Genomic DNA, 15283 nt, shown 5'->3' with positions numbered 1-15283 from the left:
TTTGGTGTTGAGCTGAAGACCAGCGTTGGCTATGCACATGACAACGTCGTCGAGACGTTGCAGGTGCTGTGGAAATGTCGACGAGAAAATAACGATATCATCCAGATAGCACAAGCAGGACTTCCACTTCAGGCCACGCAGAACGGTGTCGATCATGCGCTCAAAAGTTGCTGGAGCATTGCAGAGGCCGAAGGGCATGACGTTGAACTCGTAAAGACCATCTGGAGTTGCAAACGCTGTTTTTTCTTTGTTGGCTTCGTGCATCGGAATTTGCCAGTAACCTGAATGCAGATCAAGACTGGAGAAGTACTCGGCGCCTTGTAGGGAATCGAGGGCATCGTCAATGCGAGGCATGGGGTACACATCCTTGCGCGTGATCTTGTTGAGCGCTCGTAATCTACACAGAAACGCACGGAGCCATCTTTTTTCGGACCAAAACAATGGGAGACGACCAAGGGCTAGCAGAGGGGCGAATTATCTCACGTTGCAACATGTCGGCGACGTTTTGCTCAATAATTTTTGCGCTCAGCTAGAGACACGCGGTACGGCCGGCGACGCAAGATGGATCTGCCCTCTGTCTGAATCCGATGCGCTGTGGCGGTCGTCTGTCCCAATGTCGAAGAATGGGCGTCAAAAGAACCTTCATGCTTCTTCAACAAGGCAAGGAGCTGTTGCGTCTGCGAAGGGGTCAAGTCCGAGCTGATTACAGCAGCAAGAGTGGAGGTAGAGGCATAATGTCCAGCAGGAGGGATTTCAGAGGGAGCAGCCTAGAGGGGAACGACAGAGTGTGACTCTGAATCAGCAACGCAAGCCAAAGTGGTGCCTTGAGGAAGTAGAATTTTCTCAGGTGTTGTGTTCCTTGCTTCGAGAAGCGCAGAACCATTATCAAACCTAACTAGGCCTGAAACAATGGATATCCCTTTTGTGAGCCAACGCGCACAAGGTAACATTAACAAATCGCCATGGCCGATGGCGTCGGACGTGCAGGTCAGAATTTGCTGACAGCCTGGAGGTAGCTCGGTATCTTTTGCAGCGAGTAGACGAAGTGGCTGGTACGGTTCATCGCCGAGCGAATAGTCGGTGTCGGTTGTATGTACGACACCTTGCCCACACCATATAGCAGCCGAAGCAGAGGCAAGAAAATTCCATGCTAAAATGAGCTGGTAGGAGCAGGGCGACAGCACAGCAAATTGTATGTAGTGGACGATACCATCGATGGATACACGCACTGTACAAAACGCGGAAGGGCGGATTGTTTTCCCTTGAGCTACAACAAGCGCGGGTCCATCATAAGGCGTCGTAACTTTCCTGAGACGCCCACACAAATCGGAATGCATAACAGATAAAGTCGCACCGGTGTCCACCAAAGCTTCAACGTGCACACCTTCAACAAACACGGACATCATATTACAAGGGCGCGCTGGAGGAATTGTAGTCCTGTCGGTGAATGCAGTTTTTCCCCCGAAAACTGCATTACTTAGTTTTCCGGGCGGCGGTCAGAGGTGAATGAGGTAGGCCGAAGCGGTGACGAGTAGCGGCGGAAGGGCGAATGTGATCGGCGTCTGGTGGTACGGTAACCATTCGGCGTCTGGGTCGTTGCAGGCGGAGATGGGGAACGGCGCGGAGGGGAAGCGTAACGACGGCTTTGTTAAGAGGCCCCACCAGAATACGCATCGCGTTCACACAGGTCGTACCCGCGACGCTGATCTTTTTGGCGCTTGCGGCAAAAATGTGATATATGGCCGCGATAACCACAGTAATAACAGGTAGGACGAGACGGTCGCCAAGGCGGGTAGTAAGGGGTGCTCGGTGCGCTGTGAGATAGTGCGCTCAGATGGGGCGGTGACGGCTCAAGTTGTAATGAGGGGACATTGGCCGGATAAGCGACACCAACCTGCGTGTATGTCGGTAGAGGCAACGTTGGACGTACACTATATAGTTGGAGGCGCGGCAGCAACCTGCGCGTATGTTGGTACGGTGCGAGGGGCCGGAGGGTCCACATTCGCAGAGCAGGTCATTGACGCAAGTTCATCTCTGATGACGTCGCGCAATGCTGCCCCAGAAGGCTCAGCAGGAATCATCAACGGAGCTGACAAGCCAAGTGATTGCAGTTCTTCGCGTATGATCGCCCATATCATCATGCGCAAGTCGGGGTCTGCCGCAGAACGGTGTTCGCTGAAGTCCAGCTGCAAGCGTACGGACTCGAGCTCGTCGAGGCGCTGGCACGTGAAGACGATGTCAGCGACGGTAGCCGGGTTCTTGACGGCGAGCGCATTGAAGGCCAAAGTCCCAAAACCTTTAAGAATGTGGCGTTTCCTGTCTGCTTCAGCCATGACAACACTGGCACGGCGACAGAGTGCAAGCACATCCTCGATGTACAATGTGTAGGACTCGCCGGAGTGTTGTTTACGAGCATCCAGAGTTTTCTTCGCAAGGGCGGAGCGAACCGCCAGCGTGACAAAAACTTGCCAAAGCTACTGCTTGAAGTTCGTCCAATCGGTAAAATCAATCTCATGGTTGAAAAACCAGGTCTTCGCCACACCGGTCAGGTAGAACGAGACATGGCGGAGCTTGTGGGGACCATCCCACCGATTAGCAGAGCTTACGCGCTCGTAATCATCCAGCCAGTCCTCAGCATCTTCACCGCGAAGACCAGCGAACATATGGAGATCACGCTGGTGGCCGCTGATGATCACAGAAGGTGGGGCTTGTGGAGGTGGGATTATTAGGGTAGAAGCGCCAGGCTGCTCGTCCTGCGAAATGCTGACGGACAGTGGGCACAAGTGGCGACCCGAACGAAGCTTCACGGAGTAGGCCAGGGGCGTAGAGGACGGGGAACCAAAAGCACCTCCACCACTTGTGACGGCACAGTAAGAGCGGACCTTTATTGAGCCCGAGAGACGACACGGCGAAGAAGGGCGGCGACCACAGCCAGCCTGAACAGCCTGCGACACAGTCCGCGCTGATGATGATGCACCCGCACGCATGATGATGATAATGTACAGATGATGAAGAAATGCACAATAAATGCCCACAATTTATATATATGTATATATATATATATATACCGGGTGGTCAAAATTGGGCTTTACGGAAGTTTTTGTAAAGTGCCTGTGGCAGGTAGCATAATTCTTATCACTGAGCTGTGTTGTTCGAAGAGGCGGACATTACTATAGTACGAAAAATCAAAACACATATTCCAATAATTAACAAAAATTGACTATTGAACTTGTAGGTTAATTACTTTACGACACATATTGCAATTTACCAACTGTAGCCGGTCCGTTTGCAAGACGTATCCACTCAAAATGAAGGTCCAGTATGACACTAGTGTCGTGATGTTTTCCAAAGTGTTGGACGAAAAACATGGGCATTGCAGATACGTTTTTGCTTCAATGTATAAACAGCAGTTTCGTAAAAAATTAAGCAGAACAACAGTGCATATTTACGACGAGTTTGATGGCGCATATCTCGAAACTAGTGTCATTCTGGAAATTCATTCCAAGTGGATACACCTGACAAGCTCACCGGCTACATGAGAGTGGCTTGTTGGGCTAGTTGGTACATGGTTATACTTGGAATGCCAGCAAACTTGGAACTTCCAAGTTTGCTGGCATTCCAAGTATCACCGGCTACAATTCGTAAATTGCAATATATGTCAAAGTAATTAACTAAGATAATTGCTGAAACTTGGTAATTATTTGAATATTTGTTTCGAATTCTCGTACTACTAATGTCCAATTTAACGAATAACCCAGCTTAAGGATAAGAATTATGCTACCTGCCACAGGCGATGTCTAAAAGTTCCGTAAAAATTTAAAATGAACACCCTGTATAGCATTTGGGAATATATAGACATACTTAATCTTGCAAAAATGCAAGTACGTTACCAGCTATTTTGCAGAGAAGGCAGTCATGAAAGAAGCTTTACATTACTGATATGCACTCTTCTCAATCCATACACCAATTCGATTCAGTTTTAAGACCATTTCACAGGTGGTCTCCCTTGAGAAACAACCTAATGATTATGTAGAAAACAAAAATGATGGAAGCATCCTTCGAGTAAAAACCAGACATCCTCTCAAAATTTGCATGCTGTTTGCTGGTCAGAACAATGAAGTTTTAAAGGTGTGCCTGAGGAAGTCCAGTCTAACTGATGGCATAAATTAAACCACTTCCAACGTTGATTCAACTGCTTAAAGTGTAACAGTGATACCTGAACAGAAGATTTCAATTTTTTGTGCAACTAATGTCCACCTCTTCGGGTAGACGAAATCATTAATTGGAATAGTGCTATCTGCCACAGGCAACAAATACATTTCTCGGCTAAGTTTGGGAATTAATATCTCGAAACTGGTGTCATCCTGATAATTCGTGGATCTGTCTTGCGAACTCAACGGTTAGAATATTGTCACGTTCTAAGAGAACAGACGACCTGAAGCGTTGAGTCGTTGAGCGTCGAGTCTCTAACCGCCAGCTGAACAAACGCAAAGCTCAGGCACCCGCGCGTGGATCAGAGTAACTTCGTCTGCCTCTTGGCTGGCTCCCGTCAAAGCAGGTGCCGGTAGCATGGCGCGTGGACTAGCGCGCGTCTTCGGCTTTCTAATTATGTCCCACATGTTGCAAGGAGTAGCATTATTCTCCCTCCTCGGAAGAGCATCGACTCGATGCTAAAAGAAGCACACACACTACAGAGCGAACGTAGAAGTACACGCGTGGAAGACACATGCATACACGAATGCTTGCTGACGCGCAGTCATAAAACGCAGGGAAATGTCACTGAGGCAATCATTGTCCACGACAAAAATAAATAAAACAAAAGGAATGGCATGGTCCACAAACTATGGTGGTTATGGAGTGCGGTAAGGTTTCAGCCGCACAACGTGCACAATCTCGGGTAGTGTCTTTCGACGTCGTGTTGGTTGGCTGCCGTCAGGAAGAACCTCGTAGTTGACGTCACTCACTCGCCGCAGCACTTTATAAGGTCCGAAGTACCGGCTGAGAAGTTTCTCGGATAGGCCTTTGCAGCGGACAGGAGTCCAGACCAGAACCCGATCTGCTGGTTGGTACTCAACTTGACGATGGCGGAGGTTGTAGTGGCGTGTGTCGATGCACTGCTGTTTTTTGATGTTCGTGCGAGCCAGTTGGCGTGCTTCCTCGGCGCCCTGCACGAAGAGCTCGGCATCTTGGTCAAGACCATCAAAGGTGTCGCATGGAAGCATTGCTTCAAGCATGGTCTGAACTTCACGACCGTAAACAAGGTAGAACGGCGTGAAGCGGGTGGTCTCTTGCGTCGCGGTGTTGTACGCAAACGTTACGTAGGGAAGTACTTCATCCCACGTTTTGTGCTGAACGTCTACGTACATAGAGAGCATGTCAGTCATAGTTTTGTTGAGCCTTTCGGTCAGGCCATTTGTCTGCCGGTGATAGGCAGTCGTCTTTCGATGCGTCGTGTAACTTAATAGGAAAAAGTCTTCAATGAGCCGTGCCGTAAATGCCTTTCCTCGGTCGGTAATGACGCACGATGGGGCGCCATGACGCAGTACAATGTTGTTTACAAAAAATTGCGCAACCTCAGAAGCAGTGCCTCGAGGCAGAGCCTTTGCTTCAGCATAGCGCGTCAAATAATCTGTGGCGATGATTATAAACTTGTTCCCCGAAGATGACCGAGGAAACGGGCCCAAGAGATCCATGCCGACTTGGTCAAAAGGTCTTCGAGGTGGGTCAATGGGTTTCAGTAATCCCGCAGGCTTCACAACTGGCGACTTCCGGCGCTGGCACTCACCACAGGTTTGGACATACCGTTTAACGCAAATGGCGGGTCTCGGCCAATAGTACGATTTGCTCACTCTAGCAAGGGTTCTGGTGTAGCCTAGGTGGCCAGACGGAGGTTCATCGTGGCAGGCGAATAGAATTTCGGCATGAAGCTCTGCTGGCACGACCAGAAGGTAGGTTTTGTGGCTGGCAGCGGAGTTCTGCTTGTACAGTACGCCCTGTAGTAAACAAAAGGACGACAGTCCATGAGCTAATTGACGGGGCAGAGTGGCGTTGCGGCCTTCTAGATGTTCGATAATAAGCCGCAATTCCTCATCTGCGCGCTGCAGTTGGGACAAATCTGGCACACTTACAGCCCCAAGGAAAGCGCTGTCGTCCTCAATGTCGTTATCAGGAGATTCGACAGGCGCGCGCGACAACGTGTCGGCGTCTTCGTGCGTGCGCCCGGACTTGTATGCGATGGTCACATCGTATTCCTGCGTGCGTAGGCTCCACCGTGCCAGTCGTCCAGAAGGATCCCTCAAGTTTGCCAGCCAGCACAACGAGTGGTGATCTGTCACGACCTTGAATGGGCGGCCGTAAAGGTAAGGCCGAAACTTTGCAAGAGCCCATATGACTGCAAGGCACTCTTTCTCCGTAGTGGTGTAGTTGAACTCCGGGCGCGATAGAGTGCGACTTGCGAAAGCGATAACTCTTTCAGCGCCTTCCTGCCGTTGTACGAGTACCGCACCCAAGCCAATGTTACTGGCGTCGGTATGAATATCAGTCTCGGCCTGTTCGTCAAATTGTCCAAGAACGGGCGGTGAAGCCAAGCGGTGTCGGAGCTCGGTGAAAGCGGCGTCTTCGTGAGCGCTCCAAGTGAACGGCATGTCGTTGCTTGTGAGACGGGTAAGCGGTTCAGCAATCTTCGAAAAATTACTGATAAAGCGCCGATAGTACGCACACAGACCCAGGAAGCGCCGGACACTTTTCTTATAGGTAAGGGTTAGAAAAGCGGCCACAGCAGCAGTTTTGTCGGGATCAGGACGGACGCCTTTCGCGCTGACGACATGACCGAGAAACTTCAGCTCTTGGTAGCCGAAGTGACATTTCTGAGGCTTTAGTGTAAGGTTAGCCGATCGGATCGCCTCGAGTACCTGACGTAGTCGGATAAGATGCTCAGAAAAACTGGCTGAAGAAACGACATCATCTAGATAGACGAGGCAGCTTTGCCACTTCAGGTCGGCCAGCACAGTGTCCATCATCCGTTGGATAGTCGCTGGAGCAGAGCAAATACCGAACGGAAGCACCCGGAACTCGTAAAGACCGTCCGGAGTGACAAAGGCAGTTTTTTCACGGTCCCGCTCGTCGACCTCAATCTGCCAATAGCCGCTTTTTAAATCAAGAGATGAAAAGTACTTCGCTCGTCGTAGCCAGTCCAGAGAATCATCGATGCGCGGCAACGGGTAAACGTCTTTTTTTGTGACGTTGTTGAGCTTTCGGTAATCAATACAAAAGCGAAGCGTGCCATCCTTCTTCTTGACGAGTACGACCGGTGAAGACCACGGACTGCTTGAAGGCTGGATGACGCCATCGTCAATCATTTCCTTTACTTGTGCTTTGTTGCCTCGCGTTCTTTTTGCGAGACACGATACGGCTGCTGGTGGATGGGACGCGCATCATCGTAGGTGATTATTCTGTGTTGCGCGATTGGCGTTTGACCAACTTTAGAGCAAGACGCAAAGCATGCCTTGAATTCCGACAATAGTTGTCGCAGTGCCTTCTTTTTCGCCTGCAGCAGCTCGTTATTGATGTCAATGCCTGCGAGCGAGGCTCCATCGGCGTCGGTTTCTTCAGAAGCGAAACACTCAATCACGTCCTCCAAGGCTTCAGCGTAGGCGATGGCAGTGCCGCGAAAAAGGTGTCTATGCTCATTGGTAAAATCTGTGCGCAATATTTCAGCCCGGCCATCTCGAAGGTCAATGATGCCTCGAGCCGCCAAAATTCCGAGGTTCAGCAAAAGGGACATGTTGCCTTCTGCTAGGACTTGACAGTTGCGCGCCCCTTCAGATATCACCTGAACCATAACGCTGGAACGAGGCGGTATAGTTACGCTGTCGTCGGAAACGCGAAGTCCGGCTCTATGGCGGCAGCCATCGTCTTGTGCCGTAGCGTTCCTCGCAGAGAAAGTGATGTAACGCTTCCTGAGGTCGATGATGGCACCATATTCCCGGAGAAAATCCATTCCAAGAATTAAATCACGGGAACATACACGCAGGACAATGCAGCTAGCGAGAAACGTGCAATTTCGGATTCGTATCCTAGCGGTGCTCACGTCAAGCGGTGCGATAACGTGTCCGCCAGCTGTACGAACTTGCGTCCCAGTCCAAGGCATAACTTTCTTGAGAAGGCTCGCCAATTTTCCGCTAATAATTGAGTAATTGGCGCCGGTGTCGACTAGCGCACTGACATTTCCCCCGTCGACGAGCACAGGTATGTTCATCGCGAACTTCTCTGTAGGCTGAGGTACAGGCGTCGTTAAATCTCCGTCAGGTCGCGGTCGCGTCGCTTGGAGGTCCAAATCTCTGGGTACAGGCGTCGTCGAATCTCCGTCGGGTCGAGGTCGCGTCGCTGGGAGGTCTTCAGCACGTCGCGCATCAGCGGCCTCGCCTGGGAAGGTCGCTGACGTCAGTTTTCCAGGCGAGGGCTCGGAGACCGTCCCTGCGTCATCCTCGACGTACCTTCACGACTTGGATAGGATCGCCGCGGTGATGGCGATCGCGACTGGCGTCTTGGTGACTGAGGCGCGCGCTGCTGGGGGATGAACACTTCAATTTCGGGCGGCCTCTGTCCGAACCGGAGTCGAAGTGAATTGGCAGCGTAACCCTGCAGTCCAAGTTGGTGGTAGTGGCACTCTCGGTATACGTGACCCGCCTCACCACAATGATAACAAAGCGGTCGTCGGTCGGGCGTGCGCCAAATGTCCTATTTACGTGTGACAGGGCGGTTGTGGGGAAAGTAAGGTACCGCCTGTGCCGAGTGGAGGGCAACGGGACTTAGCGGAGCTGATGCAGGGATGGAGCGGCTCAGTGTGTCTCCATACGTCTCACGCTGGAAATCGGTCGCCGCGAGTGGGGATGTTGCCGATGCAGGGAGACTGCGCCTGAACGCATCAGCGTATGTCATGCGCCGAAATTCACTCGCCTGGGGTGTTCTTTCGGGGCGTGGTTGAGGTACCCCGAGTGCATGCCCCACTTCGTCACGCACGATGTTAGCGATGCAGTTGACCGTAGGCTGCTGCGCACGGTGCAGCTGTTGCAGCTCGTCGCGGACTACCGATCGTATTAGCTCGCGGAGCACTTCAATGTCAGTCGCGAAAGCTCCCATACCGATGGTTGTCGAAGCAGCATTCACTTGCCGGTCATACTGGTTCGACCGCCGATGCAGCGCCTTTTCCATAGCAACGGCTTCTGCGAGGAACTCGGTAACCGTCCTCGGCGGGTTACGAACAAGCCCACCGAAGAGCTGTTCTTTGACACCCCGCATCAAATGACGGAGCTTCTTGTCTTCCGGCATGCTATGGTCGGCTCGCCTGAAGAGACGTGTCATGTCTTCAACGTACATCAGAACACTTTCATTGGGCTTCTGAGCATGCGATTGGAGGGCCCGTCCTACTCGCTCTCGGCGATCGGGGCTCGAGTACGTGTCCAAGAGCCGCCGACGTAACTCACGCCATGATGTCAGGGCCTCTTCGCGGTTCTGGAACCAGGTGCGAGCACCGTCCTCGAGGCTCAAATACGCATTCTTTAATTTCGCTCGGTCGTCCCACTCGTTGCAATCTGCTACTCGTTCAAAGTCGTCCAGCCAGTCTTCCACGTCTTCATAAAGGTCGCCGTGGAAGGAACGTGGCACTCGCGGGCTCTGCAACGTTAAATGAGTTGGTACTGTCGCCGTACCTTCCACCGCAGCCATTGTGCTCCTGGTTGACGGCACAATGTCAGGGGCCAGTCCCCGAATTCTCCAGCTGGCACGGTGCACTGGTGTAAGCTCCGGTATGGCGCTGATGTTCTTGCTGCTAGGAGGGGTCTGTTGCATAGGTCGAGGGCTACCCAGCACCTCCACCAGAAATGTCACGTTCTAGGAGAACAGACGACCTGAAGCGTTGAGGCGTTGAGCGTCGAGTCTCTTACCGCCAGCTGAACAAACGCAAAGCTCAGTTACCCATGCGTGGATCGGAGTAACTTCGTCTGCCTCTTCGCTGGAACCCGTCAAAGCAGGTGCCGGCGCATGGCGCGTGGACTAGCGCGCGTCTTCGGCTTTCTCATTATGTCCCACATGTTGCAAGGAGTGGCAATATGTAAAGTGGAATATGGGACATAAGGTAATTTGAAAGTTCTCACTGAAACATGCTGTATGGGCACCCATTGTCGTCCCACCATTCACCCACCATCAAACCAGTATACCCACTGTTTGCACAGGTCATCCAGCATGTACTCCACTATCAACCCAGTACACCCACCATTGAGACAAGTCATCCAGCCATTCTACCATCTACCGAGCACCACATATTGCACCCACCACCCACCGAGCATATCTACGGTGAATGCTATCAGGCCCAGCACGCCTTCCATCATACTCATCATGCTTCCCAGCATGCCTCTGATAAAATTCATGATTGGCAAAGCTTGAGTTGAGTTTAGTTTTTAGTTTTGATCATATGCAGTCGTCTGCGAATATTCTCACGCAAGAATGGACGTGCGCAGTGATATCACTCTTATATAATAAGAAAAGCAGCGGCGCCACCACAAAACCTTGCGGAACTCCTGAAGTAATATTCATTGTCTTCGGTCACGCAGGTATTCTTCTATCCTAGAAATGACTTGTGGATTGATATTAAAACTGAATAACTTTTGTAATAAAGGCAATGAGTAACTGAACCGAATGCCCTGGGGAAGCCTACGAAAAGGCAGTAAACGGAAGAATGATCATCCAGGGCCACAGCGAGATCTTGCGTAAATTCCGGTAATTGTAGCACAAGAGAATCTCTTTCTAAACTCATTATGAAACGGAGTAAAGATAGAGTTATTATTTATAAGTTTAACAAACAAAGTCTATACGATATGTTGCAACATTTTACTGCAAACAGACCTTAAGGAGATCGGTTGATAACTTCGATGACCTGATTTACGATTGAGAACAATCAATAATATTTTCCAGGCGGTTGAAATCATCATCTAGTGATCTTCTAAAGATAATCGTTAGGTAGCGTTACATTTTATATTAAAAAGATTTAACCAAGGCAGTAGGCATACAGTCGGGGCTGGTACGACTGGCCTGTGGGGTCAACTCTCCGTGTCGCGCCGTTAAGGCCACAGCAAAAGCACACACGTTTCAAATATGCCATGCCATTCACTGAAAAAAGAAAATGAGGGCGGATTGTCCTAGTGGTGCAAAGCTTAAGAAACAGCGTAGCTAGGGTTCGACCAAGGTTTCCGAAGTTTTCCATAGTTTCTGCTATGTATTACTCTGTTAGGCCACGATTTTACCGAGTTCTGGTATTTATTGTTATGTTATGGTCAGATTTTACAGAGTTTTTGCTATGTATTGCTAAGGTATGCTAGGTTTTTAATGAATTTTGCTATGTAATGTTATGTTATGCCAACATTTTTTTTACCTACATTGCTATGTATTGGGAAGCCGTGCATGGCCATTCTGCTCGGTCCCCCACACCAATCACGGTTCTAATTAGGGAGTTGCAAGGCTGGCGGAGAAGCTTCGTCGACCGCCACCTGCGCTGTTTCTTCAGCCTTGCACCACTAGTGCAAGTTGCTCTCCTCTTTTAGGCGGCGCAAGCGATGTGCTCGGCGCAGAGACACTAGGCAATGTGCCGCCGTCTCAGCGTCACGGAGCTTTATACGAAGGCCACGAACGAAGTGGCGCGCAGTGATGCCATGGCGTTTTCTTTTCTTCGCCTACACAGCTGTGGAAGCTTGGCTATGTACGGGAAGCGACTTCACAATTGCTAGTATATACAGGGGGGGGGGGAGGGGGCGTGGCACTCCGGATCACGTGACTTCCGCTTAACAAGTGTTGTCATGGTAGTCGTGGAGCTCCTAGGTGCCTAGGGACGTAATCGCTTAGGGACTTTTGAGGCACTGGTCTGGCACAAGACGGTCTTTGGAGGGATCGCCAGTCGTTTGTCCGCAGGCGGGAGGAGAAGCGGGTGCGAGAGAGAAAAAAATGTTACAGTTTCGCCCTAAGGGCGAAGCAATGAATGCGATAGCAACACAGCAATGTCATACGAAGTAAGGTGAGCGGCTTTGGTAGCAATATGAATTGTAGTAAACATGAGCTGATTAAGTAAGCAGGTGTGCTGCGGCGTAAGTAGACCGACATGAAGAGAGACTCGATGACCACGAGAAGGCGCGTGTGAAACGGTGGTGTTGATGAGAAGCGCTTCCCGTGGGAAGCGCGTGCGAAGGGACACACCTGTAGCGCTGCACTGTCGATCCGGGCAGCATTGCATGTGTAGCGTGCGTTGGAAAATGTGGCCCGACTATTACTAACTGAATGAACAAGCGTGGTGTGAGCGCGCACAAACAAACACGAATAGATCACACTGAATGACTGCACACGACTGTCAAAACGCTGGCAGCAAGCGCATATATACGCCGCAGCGGCGAAGGTACGTGCGGTCTATCGCTTCAACGGAAACTGAGCGGCGAATGCACGGCGCATAAAGGTCAGAGCCGTGGGGAGATAAGCGACGGTGCGAGCGAGCGACGACCGCGGTTGTTGGCAGAGTAGAAGTACGCCCCCCCCCCCCCTCCCCGCTCCCTCCGGCGCTGGCTTCCGGCTTCCTTGCTTGCGCGTGGGAGATTGAGTGCGTTCGCTCTCCGTGATAGCGCGCGTCCCCGCACGCTTCCGCTCGGGCATACGGCGCGCGGCGAAGATTTTATCTATAGGGAACCTCACGGCGACGGCGACGGCAGAAATCCGGTTGAAGTGTCCATATTATTGCTATCGCAATAAAATTGCGTCCGCTCTTCCGCAAGCGGATACTGCTCGGGTTGGCGCGCTGGTGCCGCGGCGGAAGCTGTGGAGCCGGGCACCGACGCGAAGCGGCGGTCGTGGGAGTGTTGCCAGAGCACAGCTCAGCAACAGCCCAAATTAACAGAATTACTGTTCCAGTCAGGTAGACTGCTCCCTCCCTGATAGTGCGATGATATTTGGATCATCAAAACAGTGATGCGTTTATTTAGGAATACCATCGTTTCTCTCTTGCACGCGCTTGTCCTCGCGCGCGCGAGAGAGAAACGATGGTATTGCTAAATAAGCGCCTCACTGTTTTGATGATCGAAATATAACCTCACTATCAGGCAGAGAGCAGTCTACCTGACTGGAGCGCTCGCTGCGACGGCGCTCGCTACGCTGCGCTCCGTAACACGCCAACGACCGCCGATTCTCGTCGGCGCCCGGCACCGGGGCACAAACGCGAGCATTATCCGCTTGTTTACACCACCACAGTTTGCCGAGGTCAAAAACCTTCATGCCACGCAACCACTACTGCAAGGATTTTCGCCACTAGAACAAACGCTACAATAATAAAGCGTGGCCGGCGTAGGCCAGACACCGCCAGACATTCAATGAGCTCTAAACGGTTCGCTCCCTACGAACGCAGGAGCTGCGCTCGGCAAGCTCACTGCGCCCGGCCCCGGAGAGAAGGGAGCCACGCTCAGTAACTAGCAGCCGACGCGCTGCCGCGCAGACCAGTGCCTCAAAAGTGCCTAAACGATTATGTCCTTAGGCACCTAGGAGCTCCACGATTGCCATGACAACACGTGTTAAGCAGAAGTCACGTGACCCGTAGTGCCATGCCCCCGCTGTACCTACTAGCAATTGTAAAGTCCCCTACGGGAAGTGGCGGTGCATTGCGGCGCAGACATTTCAGTTGGTTGCTAGGCGACGTATAGTGATGTCAGGGATAGGCGTGGCGCGGCACGTCTGGAAGTGATGCGGAGGTCGGAGTGGTCACGACACCTGTGCAAAGCTCCTCGAAGCCAATCGCAGCTGTGCCAAGTGGTTGCTAGGCAACGCAGTGATGTCATAGCTCGGCGGAGTTTCTGCAATTCGAGCATAAACACATCGAGCATAACAGCGACGCTGTAAAATAAATTACACCATCTTCCCGTAGGGTAACCCTGAGTAGTATCCGAAGCAGCCATGGGGTCAACGCAGTCGCCGCAGCCGTTTCGTGGCAGCGGCTCGAGCCCTCTTCTCCTCGGCGCTGTCCATGGCGCTGACACTGGCGTTGACGCTGGCGCTATCCGTGGCACTCATCGCGGCGTTGCGGGAGGAGAATGAGAGGAGCGGAGCGCGCGCGCGCGTCATTATACCGCGAGCTACAGAGGCGCCCCCCAGCGGAGTATGCAACGCCTACTGTCGCGCGTCTAACCTAAGCTGCTTCGCATTATCGCGGCGTAGCCGCAGGTGTTGCCATTCGTTGCGCAATCCGGAGAGGTGAGGAGCGCCGGAGAGGAGAGGAGGAATGCCGAGAGGAGAGGAAAGGGAGGAGGATGCGCATGCGCAGTGCGGGTGTGGACGCCGCACGACGGATGGATGGAGATAGGGAGTGGCATAGCCCCAACCATAAGATGCTTCGCATCTAAAACGGTTACGACGCCGCGAGGCGCAAAGAGGTCAGTGTTTGTGCGTGCATTCTCGCCTCCTTCTCCACTGGGCAAGCGACGCCCTGATGTCTGCGTGAGCTCGCCAGTGCTGTTTCGCTTCATTGAGCTGGACGATTAAACTTCTTGTGTGCATTCGCTCCTTCTCGTCCTCATCCGCAAGGGAGACGCCGGCGGTGTCTGCGTGTGCATGTATGCGCGTCAGTGCCTCTCCCTCTTCTGGGCCAGTGGCGGTCGGCTTCGGTGTACGAAGCGGCGGCTGCATGCACGGACAGCGTTCGCTCTCGCCTTCTCCTGAGCAAAGGCATTACAGACTCTTTAAAAGACGCTCCCCACGTCCCCGCCAACATAATTCAGCACAAGCTAGAGCGTGTGTCGCTCTCCCTCAGGACGCTTGTACAGCTGACCGCTCCGTAGCGAAGTAAACGTCTTTGTTGCTGGTTACGTACAACGACCGTGTTTTCTGCCGGGCCTCCTGAGGACTTGTAAGCTGCTGCAAGAAGCGGTCAGCTCCAGCATTCGTATCACCAGTTGTACAATCCTTAACAGAGCCAATTGCATTCGTGTGTTGTAAGCCGAAAGCTCGACATTGTGTCGAAAATTACGCTCGTATTAACAATTTCGTCACCGTTTTGGAGTGAAGGGATAGGATTACCGATAGTACAGCATTGTGGTCGCGTATTCCAGGTAAAACTGTGTACATTGGACCAATTCTGGCATATTAACAGTATTATTAGGATACGAATCCCACGAGTAGGAACTGCAACAGTCTGTGTGAAGGCAAAGAAGGTCCTGAAATTCGTCGTACCTGCATTGAAACCACGTGATGTTGTATCATAAGT

This window comes from Dermacentor silvarum, chromosome 8 (assembly GCF_013339745.2).
Source record: "Dermacentor silvarum isolate Dsil-2018 chromosome 8, BIME_Dsil_1.4, whole genome shotgun sequence".
NCBI lineage: Eukaryota > Metazoa > Arthropoda > Arachnida > Ixodida > Ixodidae > Dermacentor > Dermacentor silvarum.
Note: the sequence above shows the minus strand (reverse complement) of the source record.